General features: G+C 48.9%; 1 protein-coding gene across 13 annotated transcripts in view; it reads right to left on the bottom strand.

Moving 5' to 3' along the window:
- Nucleotides 1-16,095, bottom strand: part of MBD1 (methyl-CpG binding domain protein 1) — a 1,384,891-nt gene that overhangs the window by 1,261,299 nt on the left and 107,497 nt on the right. For all 13 annotated transcript variants that reach the window (XM_078664741.1, XM_078664738.1, XM_078664739.1 and 10 more), the window contains exon 2: nt 341-424. The gene's annotated coding sequence lies outside the window, so the exon portion shown is untranslated. The remainder of the gene's footprint in view (nt 1-340; nt 425-16,095) is intronic.

Below are 16,095 nucleotides of genomic sequence, written 5' to 3'. Positions count from 1 at the left end.
AAATAAAGTCGAATTTCTGACAGTGAGAGTTGCAAAGATTTAAAGTGTCTTTGTCAGGGTGACACTGTACATTCTGAAAAGGAGCCTACAGCAGAAATTGTCACACATGATCAGTGACTAAACAAAGCAGGACACTTATTGTTGAGCACTGGAAAAGAGACCAGAAAGAGAAATATTAATGAAAGGTCCTCAATTCCTCAGCTAGTACTTTTTTATTAGAGGGAGTATGAACTGTAATCATTGTATTTGTTTGAAACCAAAAGAGTTTCTGTTCATTGTTCAAGCAGGGAATGCTTCTGGTTCATGCACAGAACAAGATCGAGAAGGATAAGTTGCTTACCTGTAATCCTAGTTATCTTCCAGTGGTATCGGTATCCTCATCAAAGTCATAAGCACTGAATATTCCCGCCCATATGCGGGGACCCTGGAAATAATATAAAAATAATATATGGAAATCATATATATACACAGCTCTACACACATATATATATATACACACACACACATATATATACATATATCATTTTTTCTCATACCAATGCAGCTCCCAATAGGAGGCTAAACAATGTAATTACACACATAAAGAATGTATTTGCCAATATATAAAAACACAAGAGGGCAAGTAGCACTTGAACTCTGTTTTGTAATGAGCAAAGCACTCAGAATGAAAATGCAAATAAAACAGACATTTTAGCCTACAGGCTGCATTGTAAACCAATAGCATAGAAAACGAAAGCATTTTCAACCAGCATTTACAATGCAATAGGTCTCGCGCATTTGCAAACGTTTGAGCTATTGGCATTTGTAAATGACACTGCCTTTTATATATGTGTTTTTTTAACTGATAAATAAAAGGCATTGTCCTTTACAACGCCAATAGCCTAAAGTTTTGCTAATGCAAGACCTATTGCATTGTAAATGCTTGCTAATATACAGGAGCATTTTTACAACCATGCATGCAGCCCTTTATAAATAAATTCCTGAGAACCTTGTCAATCCGCCATGGCGGGATTTAACTGCGTTACACCCGTGCACTGCACGTGGTGCACTGTAGAACCACGGAACTAAGCACAAGCCCACCCCAGCATTCCACCAGTAGGCTGAGCAGTTTTATGTAATTCACCAAACACGCACTGTGGTTTAGCACATACTTTATAAACGGTGGCGCTCCCCCTCCCACCTACCCCCTGCTGAGCATACCTACTCTCTTTAATGCTAGGCTTGTGGCTAACTGTAATGCAATTAGTGCTGATTTAAAGAGCTCGGATACCTTCGTGTAAAGTTTGTGCTATATAAAAGTGCAAACAAATAAAAAAAGCCTACCTATACCACGTCCGATCTTATTCTGCGATGCCGCAGGCCTTTGGGTCCCTGTACTGAATAACTGCACCTGGCTGTGGGAAACCTCCATGGCAGGAACGGGTTGAGGTCCCCAGTTCCGGACTTGCTCCCCTGTTTTGTCATAGTTCCAAGTACCCTTTCGCGGGTTGTGGGACGTGCTCCCCAGTTCTCGACATGTTTCTGAGTTTCATGCAAGGGTCAGTGGACATGCTCCCTAATTCTGGACATTATCCTCTGTTGTGAACATGGGCCCCCGAATTGAGGACATATTGCTCACTTCTGGACATGCTCCCAGTTCCAGATATGCACACCCTGGACTCACCTGTGCTTTAAGGGACACCCTGCCCACACCAGCTGTTCCGCGGCCCTCCCCACATACCATCCTTCCCTGCTTCCTGCCTCCATTTGCTCCCTGTCCCAATATACGTTTAGCTCCCAGCTCTTATCCTTTCACTATCTGAGCTCGTAAAAACGTTATTTAAACACAAATGTTGTGGGCGACATCTGACAATGAATTAACCCTCTCCCAAGGAAGAGAAGCCCCGGATTTATGAGCAGATAAAAAATATGTTTCATGTGACAGAGGCTAAATAAATTCATCCAAAGTGGCATGAAAAGCTGCCAGTCAGAGGGACGATCGCCCATCCATCAGAGCTGCAATGAAAGCTCCAGGGGGCGGACAGACACTCATCTGCGCCGTTGAGAGGTCACCAAACACGGGCCTTAGAAACTATTTCAAACTCCCTTTGTGTTCCTTCATCTCTACACTCCATTTTGTAGTGCATGTGGGGCTAGAGTTGTTTTCTTTAGGAAATTCACAAAGATAACCCCGCACACTCCTGTCTTTCTGCAGAGCCCAGAGTAAATTAACATCAGTGTGTGCTCTTCTAACCACAACACACTTGGGTGAGACCCCTGTGACACAAAATACCCCGCTGCACCTTGGTGGTAGATTTGCACCATAGATACCCCCCAGTAATACTAAGTGTGTCTGTAAGCGCGGGCATCCTAAACACGGGCGGTAGTCCTGTTTGCACGTGCACGGTGTGAAGCAGATCGAGTGAATCAAGGTTGCATTAAACGCGGTACACGGAAAACTTTTCCATTACTTTGTAACAACAAGCACAAACCCACCGAGATATCTTAACGCACCATTGCCCCCTTGTCATTTTAAATCAGAACATCTGCAAGATAGAAGCTAATACTCTGGCACAGCTAAATAAAACAAGAACTAGCGATAGCTCCAGATTTTGCATGCCCACAGGTTATATGTGCTTTTTTACATCTGATAGACCGGATTCCACTCCAGTAAAATATAAATTGCTAGATTATCTGAAGAGATGGAAAACTGTCTCCCTGGCAAATAGCATTCTTAATCAACAACACTGCACTCACTTTGAAACAAGACGTCAGCGGTTCTTTCATTTAGCTGCTTCCCCTTGAAATGGATGGGGGAAAAAACAATCCTGCGAGTGGTGCGCGCGCCACAGCGGGACATGTGGTTTCAATTATCTCGCCCGTGCCTAGGCACGATAATTGAAACCACATGACAGCCGGTGCGCGTAATAGACACCAATAGGCCGTGGGAGGGGCAATGCGTCCGCCTTTGGTCAATTGCGTGCAGTATTTCATAAAAATAAACACGTAAAGGCCTATAGTGTGCCCCAAAAGGAAAAGCACACGCTCGTGTGTGTGCGATTCCTAGCTCAGTTTCTGAAACCCCCTACAAAAGGTCTCGTGCTACGCACTGCAACGCTAGACGCAAGACCTAAAAACTGGCACTGTGCCTTTAAGGTTGCCATGACCCCTAGCTTCCCATCATGCCTCACGGGTGACAGTTAGGTCAGTTGTTCTTTGCATAACCTTGAAGGTCAGGGCACAAAGATGTCAATTAACACTTTAGAAGCATCTCATTTACCTGGGGAGGGGGGTGGGTTGCTTATGACTTTGATGAGGAAACCCCTGGAAAAGAACTAGGATTACAGTTAAGTAACTTATCCTTCGCTTCCAGGGGATCCTCATCAATAGTCATAAGCACTGAACAGAATAGCAAGCCCATCAACCACCTGAAGGTAAGAGTAAGAATGACCCAACAAAAAAATAACAATCGAAATCAGCTGTTGAACAGATTCCTCAAGGAGGCCTGGCCTACTGGGGTGTCTGCTCTGGTGTCTGACTCCCGACAGTAGTGCCTTGTAAATGTATGGACGGACCTCCAAGTTGCCGCCTTACAGATTTCAGACATGGGCACATTATGAAGAAAAGCAGTAGTAGCCACTTTTCCTCTGGTAGAGTGCGCTCTGGGAGTAAACCCAAAGGGCTTCTGCACTACTTGATAAGCAAGCTTGATGCATGAAACTATCCATCTGGAGATGGAACGCTTTGAAGCTGCAAAACCAGTTCTGATCGACCCATAGTTAACAAATAGTTGATCAGATTTTCTTATAGATCTGGACCGATCCAGATAGTACTTTAAAACCCTTTTCAGGACCAGAGAATGTAAAGTCCTCTCAGCTGGAGTGGAGGGATTGGGAAAAAAGGTTGGTAGAGAGATGGTCCGATTCACATGAAAATCTGACACCACCTTTGGGAGGAAAGAGGGGTGCGTCCTCAACACAACCCTGTTAAGATGGAAGACTGTATAAGGTTCTTTAGAGCAGAGAGCCTGTATTTCGCTCACTCTGTGAGCTGACGTGATCGCTACATAGAAACCCGCCTTCCAAGAAAGATGCTGTAAGGTTGCTTTGCGTATGGGTTCGAAAGGCGGTCCCATCAATTTTGACAGCACCAGGTTTAGCTCCCAGGGTGGTGAAGGAGGCCGGACCGGAGGGTAGACCTTCTTTAAACCCTGCAAAAAATCCTTAACAGCCTGTAACTGAAAGAAAGAAGTTTGAGAAGGTGAACGTCTATATGCAGTTATAGCTACTAAGTGCACCTTAATGGAAGAAAACTTCAACCCTGTTTTCGCCAGATAAAGTAGGGAAGGAAGGAAGCTCTCTTCCTGACCCTTGGTTGGATTACAATTGTTTTGCATTACCTTTTGATCCTGGTCGGTAGAAACTTGAGGCGAAGTCTCGGTATTTCGCATTTTCGTCGTCCGCGAAGAGATTGATGGTGGGACGACCCAAAGACTGGAAAATATCTTAGACGACCTCGTCGTGGAGAACCCAGTCTTCTCTGTCTTCGAAGTGACGGCTGAGAGCATCCGCTCTCATGTCCTGTTCTCCCGGCAGATGGACTGCTGTGACTCACAGATTCCGAGCCAGGAGCCAATGCCAGAGTGCTTGAGCCTCCAGTGAAAGTATGCGTGAGCGAGTCCCCCCCCTGTTTGTTCAGGTAGTACATGGTGGTGGTATTATCCGTCTTTACTAATACTGAGGTTGCCTGAATCGAGGGGAGGAAAGCTTTGAGGGCTAGGTGAACTGCTCTCAGCTCCAACATGTTGATGTGGTAGGATCGCTCTTTTGAAGACCACAGTCCTTGAGTCTGGAGAGGTCCCATGTGGCCCCCCTAAACCCTGCAGTGAGGCGTCCGTAATCAGTGTCTGAGCAGGCGGAGATTGATGGAAAGGAATTCCGACTTGCATATTTCCTTTTCTCATCCACCAAGGTATGGACGCTCGTGCCGCGTTCTATACTTATTTTTCCGTCCCACAAAACGTTTGTTGGTCCCACTTGTCCTCCAGATCCTGCTGAAGAGGACCCATACTTAGTCTGGCATTGGGAACCAGGAAGATGCATGATGCCATCGACCCTAGTAGGGAGGCAATCCGACGCACAAGCAGTTTTTTTGTTGTGCAGAACCAGCTTGCATTTCTGTATGAGGGAACACTGTCTCTCCTCCGAAGGAAACACTTTTCCTACCTCAGAGTCTAGCAGAGCTCCTAAGAAATGTATTTTCTGCGTTGGCTATGAAGCTGACTTGACGAAATTCACATGCAGGCCCAGCCGGTGACAGATCGAGACAGCTTGAGAAATGACTCCACACGCTGTCTGGGGTAGGGCCTTTCAACAGCCAGTCGTCCAAGTACGGGTACACGAAGATGCTCTGCGGCGCAGTGGGAGTTGCAACTAATGTCATGCACTTCGTTAACACTCTGGGGAATGACTTCGAACCCTAAGGGTAGAACTTTGAACTGGTAATGAGGGGACCTCATCTGGAATCGCAAGTATTACCTGTGATGCCGATTGATCGGGATGTGAAAGTATGCATCTTGCACATCCAGCGAACACATCCAATGCCCCTGTCTGAGATGTGGATATATTGCCAACATGCAAAACTTCTCTTTCTTGATGGATTGGTTGAGTGTCCGCAATTCCAGAATGGGTTTGTACTATGCCTTTTGGTCCTTTTTCTTTACTCTGCCTTTTGGCCCTTTTTCTTTACCAATAAGTATCTTGAGTAAACCCCTTTCCCTCTTTGAGATACTGGCACCCTTTCGGTGGCTGACTTTCTGAGGAGGGTGGCAACATCTTTCTGCAAGAGCTTTAACTGGTGACACGATGGTGGAACAGGAGGGACTGAGGGGGGACGGTGTTGAAAACGTAGAGAGTACCCATTCTGTAGCGTAGCTAGCAACCACCGACCCTTTGTGATAGCTCGCCACTGTTCGAAATGATTTGCGATACTTCCCCCCCACTGGCGTGGTGAACGGCGACGGGGGAAGTGAGTACTCATTGCTTTCAATGCGTCTTAGCGGAGTTGTTGCCTTGACGCTGATTTCCTCCTCCTCTGGAGGAACGTCTGCCTCGATACTGCGATCTTTGCTGGCCTTGCTGATCCTGATTTTTCAGCCAATGAGGGGTTTGAACCCTCTGTTGGGAGGATCGCCGATTGTAAGGTCGGAATCTCTTCTGAAATACCTTCTTTTCAAGGCCCACCGCCTTCAGCGTGTCCATTTCCGTTTTCATCCGTGTCATCTCTTCATCCGTGTGAGCCCCGAACAAAGAGGAACCGAAGAACGGAAGATTGAGGGTGCGTGACTGCGCTTCTGGCTTGAGCGCTGTAAGACGGAGCCAAGATGTTCTTCTTGCGCATACCCATGAGTGTGAGAAGTTGGCCTGGCATATGATGTCCACTATTCTAGTGGGCACCTTGCACCAGTCCAAACGACCCTTATTGATGGTAGGTTTAAGACAACCTTTATTGAAAGCTATCCTAGAGGTAGCTGTGGAGAGCAGCCTTCAGGCTAAGTCTTGAAGGAATGTAAAGCAGCATGTTTTACCAGTCTATAATCTCTTGAATGATCAAATGAAAGTACACCACACAAGGTATATATATAAAATCTATTTTTTATTCTAAACACAACCCCTCTTGTCTCTTTATGAGGCTAGAGGCCAAAGTACAATACATGGACAATTAGCACACAGTAAATTAGCACAGTATACGTTTTGCCCTGGGGGCCTCACAAACCATACACTAAGAAAGTGGTACAAGTACCGCTCTCAACATAGGGACAAGGGAGGAGGAGCTTCGCGGGCATCCAAGATGGTCGCGTGAGCACAGAGCTCCCCGGACCCGCGCCGCCCTTCGCAAATATCCTGACTACATTCTGATCTTGAAGATGGGCTTTTGTTGACAAACTCTCGCAGATCTCAACATTCTTTGAAGAACTGAATTCGGACGTTGGGATCCACTTCTACACTGCCTGGAACTTCTGCAGCCCGCCCAGAGCTGAACCGGGGTCTCCGTTGCTTGGCAGGCCGAGGAGTAGTTTAACAACAACGGCCGAAGGGGTCCCCTCCCAGTCGACCTCAACTTAACTTTCGGTTTTGTTTTCTACTCCCGGCTCAGATTTATTGCAGCGCTGCTCGTATCGACCCTTTTGCCGGCCTGGTGTCACTACACTGCTGTGTGCTGTCCCTGTTGAGTGCCATCTCCAGCTTTATTGGCATCTACGCTACTTTGGTCCGGTTTTGCTGTCTTTTTGGCCTTTCTACACCCGGCCATTTTCACCAGGTCGGGCGGGCCCCTTCGGGGTCCCTTCTCTAATATGACCGCCAGACCTGATGCTTAGAGACGCAAGACCAAGACACCTCTCCGTGGGGGACAGACCCAGACGAATATTATGGACCATTACTCCCATTTAAAGGGGTCCCCCAGCGGTGCTGGCCGCACTCCTGACGATCCTAAGGCCGATTCTGCTGCGACTTCAGCAGTATCGCTGCAAGACGTCATGAGTGCCATCACCAGTATGAAGGCCTCCATGGGACAGCAGTATGAGGCCCTTGCCTCGAAGACCGACACGGTGGCAGTTGATGTCACGCTGATTAGAGCTGATCTGGCGAAGACTAACGTGAGGGTCAAGGCGCTGGATTTGAAGACTTCCAGTCTGATTACGGATGTCACGGACGCACAGACCGAGATCGGTAACTTGCGTTCTTCTCACGATAGGATGACCCGTCGCCTCGAGGATTATGAAAATAGGGCTCGTCGTAACAATGTGCGCCTTATCGGTGTCCCTGAAAGTCCCGAGGCCCCTGCAACCGACCTTCTCGTGGAAAACCTGGTCACGAACTATCTCGCTCCCGCCGGACTTAAGCAAATTCTTTGCTGTTGAACGGGCACATCGAGTCCCAGGCGGAAAGGCGAAGCCGGGTGCCCCCTCGATACCCATTATTGCAAGACTATTCCACTTTCGGGATAGAGACGCTATCCTTCAAGCCTCTCGGGACAAAGGCCCTGTGAAGTTCGAAAACACCAGCGTGACCTTCTATCCCAACTTTACACCGCTGGTTCAGCGGCAGAGGCTGGGGTTTCAGGGAGTAAAGAGACGGCTTCGGGACTTGGGCCTTAAATACGCCATGTTGTTTCCGACCAGACTTCGGATCGAGTATGAGGAACGAACGTTTTTCTTTGATCGCCCGGACAATGTTAGTGACTGGCTCGATTCTTTGCCCAAGAGAGACGATCTATCCGGAAACCACAGTGGCGCCGACGGTACGTGCCGGAGTGAGAGTGACACCGTGGATCCTGGCATCTGAACTTTCCAACTATTTCAGCTGAGTCTGGACATTGGTTCTCTTGTTCTTATTTTAGATCGGCCCGAGGGTGGCGGGGGGCGAATGGGGACTCTTCCTCCTCCTGGGTTCTTCGTGTAGATTAGTTTTATGACGGGGCGACATGCACACTGCAAGTTGGGGTGGCTCATGAGTCGTACGCAGGGGTGCAGGGTGGGGGGTGTTGTAACGGGGTTAAGTTGGGGGGTAGTGGGGGGGTGTGTGTGTGTGTTTTTTTCTTTTCACGAGGCATCGCATTGTTTTTTTCATTTGCTCTGGTCGTTGGTTCCTGTGTGGGGGGTGCTCCGCCTTCTTCTTGGGAATGGGGGGTGGCGAGTTGAGACTGCTGTCCTGGAATGTCAATGGGTTGGGAGACAGGATAAAGCGAGGGGTTGTGTTACAGTTCCTTAGACCCTATGGTTGCACCCCCATATACTTGGGGTATGTCCCCCGGGATCCTGTTAATCCTCCTATATAGAGGTGCAATGATTTCATACCATGGTTTAGTTGTAAAGCTTGATGTTTTATTACGTTATATATCCATCATATCGATGTCACGTTTATCTTTGATCATTTCATTCATGAGAAAACGTTTTCATTTATGCGCTAAACATTTCACTTCTCCCAATGCATTTCGGCATATAGAATGCCTTCTTCCAGGGAATATTTCTACAAATCAAAAACGAAATAATGCAACATTTACTGTCTATTTCCAAAGTTATATATACACAATACATCGTACATCAATCGTATTAATCCCCACCTTTCACCTTAGTTTTCTGGCTCACAAAATCAATATTTGTGCCTTGTGTCTGCTTTAACAAAACAAAACAAAACTAACCGAAACACTGTTTCATACTTGGCTAAAAAATTCTCACTCACAGTATCAATACTAATTAATCTAAATTAAATGTTTGTCTATAGCAATTGTCAAACTGTTTGTGGCCATATAGTGGTTACCAAAATGCTTAAAGGAAATTATTTGCAACCATAGGATCATTATTGTACACTCGTAACGGAGAGTGATACCCCGGAGAACCATACAACTTTAAAGACGTTCAAAAACGTAGTGCGCCCTTTTTTCCACTTAACAGTTCCTTAGACGCCATTCCCCCGACATTGTCCTTCTGCAGGAAACGCATCTAATAGGTAATGCATGTCAGGCCATGAACAGACGTGGATACCGGCTGGTGGCTCACTCTGGGTTCACTTCTGGCTCCAGGGGGGCGGGCATTCTCATCAGGTCTTCTCTCCCTTTTGAAATTGATGAAGTGACGCTTGACGACAGGGGGCGCTACGCTGCACTCACTGGTAGGTGGGAGGGGAAGACACTGGCCATACTTTTGGTATATATCCCTCGGGGCCTACAGCCCTCAATTTATGCTGATCTTGGCAAGGTTATATTAGGGCTTCCTGAGGGCTTCCTGAGGGCCTCCTGATCCTTGGTGGGGATTTTAATTCAGTGTTTTCGGGCATTTCTGATCGTTGTGCCCCTAGGGGTTTGGCTAGGTCCCATATGTGGCTGGGTGACTTGCTCGAAACCTTTGGGCTGATAGACAGTTGGAGGTTGATGCATCCTACGCAGTTACAATACACCTTTCATTCGGGGGCCCATGGCAGTCTCTCCAGGCTCCTCCATTAGAGAAGTTCGTCCTCTCCCCAGGGGTATTTCTGATCATTCCCCTTTGTGGCTTTGTTTCGAGGTCGGGGTGGGCAGTGAGGGTAGAGTTGCCCCTATTAATCCCTGGTATTTCCGTAATCCCAAAACCCGCTCTGAACTTGTGAAAGCTATTGACCATTACTTTACTGAAAATGTGGGGTCTGTTTCTTCTTCTGTTTCATTGTGGGAAGCTTTTAAGACGGTTATTCGTGGGCACTCTCTGTCGCTAATTGCTGTCACCAAGAAGGCTAACAATGTGGAACTTGTACGCTTGGAAACCAAAATAACTGCACTTGAGAATGATCTTGAATCGAGAGTAACTCGCGCAAAGCTGCATTCCCTCGGTCTGAAACAAGCCGATTACAGAGCTCTCGTTACTGATGCGGCGAAAGTGATGAATAGAGCGCAGCAGGGCAGGTTGTATGATATGGGGGACAAGGCCGGTAAATTGCTTGCGTGGTTGGACAAGAAAGAGAGAGTGAACCGTGTTGTTCCGGTGATTGAGAGGCTTGACGGTGAGTGTGTTACTGACCCTGTCGGGATCGTTCAGGGTTTTGTAGACCACTTTAAAACAGTGTATGCCTCGGTCTGTGATAGAGATGAGGAGGACTCTCACTTGCTGTTACGGGACATTGCATTGCCCTGCCTTTCTGACGCTGATAGAGACCTCATGGAGGCCCCTCTTACGGTGGATGAAGTCGCGGTTGCTATACGTTCCCTTCGCTCTGGCAAAGCAATAGGCCCCAACGGTTTGCCCATTGAACTGTACAAACTGCGACCTGACAAAATGGCGCCCTACTTAAGGGAGATGTTCCTTGAGGCTTTGGATTCTGGTTCCCTCCCTGCCGATCAGCGACTTGCTACCATCGTAGTTATCCATAAAGAGGGTAAGCCGCGTGATCGTTGTGCGTCGTACAGGCCCATTTCTTTACTTAATGCTGAACCTAAAATTCTAGCCAAGTTGTTGGCTAATCGTTTGATTAAGGTGATCTGGGACTTGATCCATCCGGATCAGTCCGGTTTCATCCCACACCGAAACACCGCCCTTAATCTTCGAAGACTCCACGGAGTTCTCGCGAGGGCTGGGACGCTCACTGAATCGGCCATTTTGGCTTCCCTTGACGCTACCATGGCTTTCGATACCATCGAGTGGCCTTACCTTTGGGCGGCCCTCTCGAAGTTTGGATTTGGCCCAGTGTTCATCGCTTGGGTGAAACTCCTTTACGAGAGGCCCTTGGCTCAGGTGGTGGTTAACGGGAAGGTGTCCGGTGTTTTTACACTTGGGCGTGGCACTCGGCAGGGTTGCCAGCTGTCTTCACTGCTCTTTGCCCTCACTCTAGAACCATTGGTGAAATGGCTCCGTTGGGAGCCTTCAATGAGGGGCATTCGGTGGACTCCTGATTTTGAGGATCGTGTCTCGCTATACGCCGAGAATATCCTTCTCTACCTTACCTCCCCTCGGAAGTCCCTGAATGTACTTTTTGACGTTTTGACCTCTTTCGGAAAGAACTCGGGTCTCGTTATTAATTGGACTAAATCCTGTGTCTACGTTTTGGCAGGAGGTCTCCCTCCATTGCCTCGTAGATTTCCAATTCAAGTAACTGAGACTGGCTTTAAGTACTTAGGGATTTATGTGTCCTTGGACCCCTGTGTGCGCTATGAGTGTAGTCTGTTGCCCCCTCTCCAACGGCTGAAGCTTGATGTTGCACGCTGGCGTAAGTTGCCACTGTCACCGTTAGGTCGTGCGGCTCTTTTCAAGATGATGTCGCTGCCCAGATTCTTGTACGCACTTCAGAACTCATTTGACCCAGTTCCTTTGGATTATTTTTGTGAAGTGGAGAGCCTACAGAGACGACTGGTCTGGGACGGGCGTGCGCGCATTGCTTTCTCCAAACTCACGCTTCCGTGGTACGATGGTGGCATTGCCCTCCCAGACATCAGGCGCTACTATTGGGCTTCTCAGTTGAGTGCGGTCAACCACGCGACGTATGATCCCGGTCTTGCCCCGGCTTTCGCAATGGATAAATATCTTGTGCCGGGAGGTAATTTCAACAGGGCGCTGTACTCCAGGGGGATCTATAGAACACTGACCGGACCCACTAAAATTGCTGTACGGGTGTGGCAGGACGCGAATGCGGCATTGGGATGGTGTGATAGACTTACCCGCGCAACCCCTCTGTATGATTCTGAAGGTTTGGGTAATTTGTGGAGCACGAAAGGCTTTGATAAATGGGATATGATTGGTATAAGCAAGGTGGGTGACCTCTGGTCTAAAGGTAAGGTTAGGTCTTTCGAGGAGCTAAAAGTGGAATACGAGCTCGGTGACACAGAATTCTTTAGATATGCTCAGGTCCGTCACGCCCTACTGTCAGTTTTTGCTGTGGGTACCGATATTCCTGAGTTCTCCCCTCTTGAGGACCGTATCCTAGATGGCCATGTGCCCAACAGCACAATTTCACAGATCTACAAGAAGCTGATTAATAACAGGGCTGATCTGCTTGTGCGCCTCAGGGCCTTGTGGACTGCTGACGGATTAGAACTGGACGATGAGGACTGGCAATCGGCTCTGTCCTCGCCTAAGGAGGTTGCCATACCTGCTCTCCTTAGATTTGTCCAACTTAAGATCCTCCATCGCGTGTATGTTACTGGTCCGAGTCTGGTTCGTATGGGCTATTCTTTAGACGGGTTGTGTAAGCGTGGCTGCGGTATGACTGGTACCTTCCTCCACATTCTATGGGAATCTCCGGAGGTGGTTGAGTTTTGGTCCCGAGTGCATGTGGTGATGGAAAGGGTCACTGGTGTGCCACTGACCCACGTATACAGGATAAATAGGACCAGAATAGACACCCATACATGTGAAAAATAGACTCAGAATAGACATATCGCCTCTCGTAAAAGGGGAAGGACAGAAAAAAGGCGATAGAACCAAATAAGGACAAAATAAACCCCCCCAGTCCCCCCACCCTGCACCCCTGCAATGGCTACGGCCTAACCCCACTAGCAGTGTGCCTGTCGCCCAAGAACTAAACCCTAAAAGAAGGAAAAGAGCGGAGGAGGAGATGTCATACAGGCTCCCAGTCCCCTTTATTCCCCGCCAGAAGCAAACACCCCCTAGATATAATTAAACACTGTAAAGCAGCAATTAAGAACCAAACGGGGGGGTTTCCAAAAGAGCCGTCCGACTCCCGCATCATTTTAGTTACAAGTCCCGTGTCAAATAAAGCCTTTGTTTCAAACCCAGACGATAACACTGAACCCTGGCCACTACGATTTTTCGTGCGAGTTCTCACCGCTCGGGCCGCCATCTCAAGAGGAAAGTCAAAGCGATCTGAAGAGCAAAAGTCAGTGTAGTAGGGTCGAGTCCAAAACAATGTTCGAATAACACGAATCAGATGGAGATGTCTGTCCATCGGCACTAAGTTACTAAAACATATTCGAACCAACTGGGGAGAAAAGAATAAGAAATCACTCCGGTAATCGCCGTGGAAATTGTCCTGAAGTATGAGGTTGGCTGTGTCCATCTTGGGCGGCATCGGGATAGAGTATGGCGAGTTTTATAGTTCCGGGCTCTCTGTCCGTTGTTCGGGGGCCGACAAAACACACCAGGTCTGGTTTCCGCACGGGGCTCTCTGTGTCAGGCATGTCCTGCATCGCGGTTAAAACAACATGTTTCAAATCCGTCGAGGGATTGGCGTCCGGTCTCAAACACACGGTTTCGGCTATTACGACCATTATATGGATGGCGGCGGTGATCTGCGAGTGAAGCTCCCCAATGGCGGTCATTACGGTCTGCAGCGCCGGCGTATCCTCCTCCTGCTCCATCTCCTCTCACAGAGCAACAAGGCAGATCTTTGTAACCCCGGAGGTCGACTACTCCGGTGTAGCAGACACAAGCAGGGCCGATGTTAACAGTGGGCACACATCAATGTCGCGGTCTCAACACCACAGCCGCCAGCGAGGACCGAGGACCCAAGCCCGCCAGCCCCGGGGCCCACAGGACCACCGGGCAACGGACCCCCGCCCACAGCTACAGGTGTGTCTCACCGCCGTGTCCATGCAGGCAACCCGACCACCGCACCACCATCCAATCCGGTCGGGATATTCTTCCACTCCGGGCGACCGGACGCCGTCCTGGTCTCGCAGCCGATGTTGTTCAACTCCAACTCGGATGGGTTAGAAAGCGAGGCCCCGGCTTCCACACTGGATTAGGCCGAGAACAAAAACACGGCATAGCTTCGTCTGTCGAGACGATGGAAATCTCGGGATTGCATCTTTAATCTCAGCAACCCATCAGCCGTACGGGAGTCTGGTTTGAAGTCAGGATAAATATCAGGATTCATGAGCTTCTGGCGGAGGTCGGCGGAGCCGGGAGCCTATGCGGCCATCTTGGTTGCCAGCGTAGCTCTTCCCTCTCTATGGGAAGCTTTTAAGGCTACGATAAGGGGGGGGTGCATTAGCATAACTGCAGGAATTTTGCGGGACCTGAGGGGTCAGCTACAGCGAATGGAAGAGCGTCTGCATGACCTGGAGGCTCAATATGATGCTGCGCCTTCTTCTGAGATATTGACCCAAATCAGGGAGCATCTCGATGAGTATAATACTCTGGCGCCCACGGAGATAAAATATCTCTCGAAAAGATGTGTGGCGAGGGCTTATGGCGAGGGGGGTAGGCCTGGCAGGGTGTTAGCCAATCGTTTACGTGATAGGACTGATGTCCCCCAAATTGACCATATAGTGGATGACCGGGGCGTGGACCACTTCACAAGTGACAATATCCTACCTCAGTTCCGCACCTTTTATGAGACCCTATACACTTCTAAGGGGGACATGCACGAGTTCGCATTGCAGGACTACCTGGCTGACACGGCTTGTGCCTGGCGTTCCGATGTACATCGTAAATATCTTAGCCTCCTGATAGATGAGACTGATATTAGAGAAGCCATTTTGTCACTGCCCAATAAAAAAGCCCTGGGACCTGATGGGCTGACGGCGGAATTTTACAAGCACTATGTAGATCTCCTAGCGCCGCACCTCCTGGCGATGTATGCGGAGGCGCATGAGGTGGGCTACCTTCCGCCCTCCTTGCGGCAGGCACTGATCGTCACATTGCTGAAAAAGGACAAGACGCCTACGCGTTGTGAATCATATCGCCCTCTATATCTCATCAATATTGATGCAAAGATCCTCGCTAAGGTGCTGGCCACCAAGCTGAATCCCTTGATGCCCCTGCTGGTCCTACCGGACCAGTCTGGCTTCATCCCAGATAGGTCTACTTCTTGGAATCCCCGCACGATCTTCGCTATGTTTCACGTCCTAAAGCCGGAGTTACCTGCCGTGGCCGTCCTGCTGGACGCGGCCAAGGCGTTCGATTCGATCTAAAGGAAATACATGATCTCCATCTTGTTCAGGATGGGCTTCCCTCAGGTGTACATCCGCTCGATACAGGTTTTATATGCTGATGTGTCGGCGAGGGTACGGGTGGGTGGGCTCACCTCTGAACCGCTGATTATTCAGCGTGGCACTAGACAGGGGTGCCCGTTGTCCCCCTTTTTTTTTTTTGCCATTGCTTTGGAGCCTCTCGCATGCAGGATTCACCAGTCTCACAGGGCAGCTGCTTTGAATTTTAATAATCGGCCGGTGGGGATCTCGGCATACGCAAACGACATGGCCCTGTATGTCCGGGAGCCTCAGAAATATCTTTCGCAGGTCGTTCGAGAATATATCCGGTTCGGTCTCTTTTCGGGGCTGCACATCAACTGGGGAAAGTCGGTGCTGGTCCCTCTTACGCCTGCCACGACTGCACCTCAGGTGGAGTATTCCTTAGTCTGGACTGAGGAGCCAGTCAAGTACTTGGGCATCTGGATCCATCGGGATCCTGTGATAGTGGTCCGCGAAAACTACGGGAGAGCTTATACAGCTCTGGTGGAGCGTGTTGACCAGTGGGTTGGGCTGCCTCTTTCGCTGGCGGATCGCATTGCAGTGATCAAAATGGTGATCCTCCCTCAGTTTTTGTACTTATTCTACAATGTCCCTATTCGGCTGACTAAACACTTTTTTAAAACAGTACAGACTCAATTGCTTCGGCTGGTGTGGGGG

The sequence above is a fragment of the Lissotriton helveticus genome, chromosome 10, assembly GCF_964261635.1.
Source record: "Lissotriton helveticus chromosome 10, aLisHel1.1, whole genome shotgun sequence".
In the NCBI taxonomy this organism is placed as follows: Eukaryota; Metazoa; Chordata; class Amphibia; order Caudata; family Salamandridae; genus Lissotriton; species Lissotriton helveticus.
The sequence above is the reverse complement of the archived record's forward strand: the minus strand, read 5'-3'. Positions and strand labels throughout refer to the sequence as shown.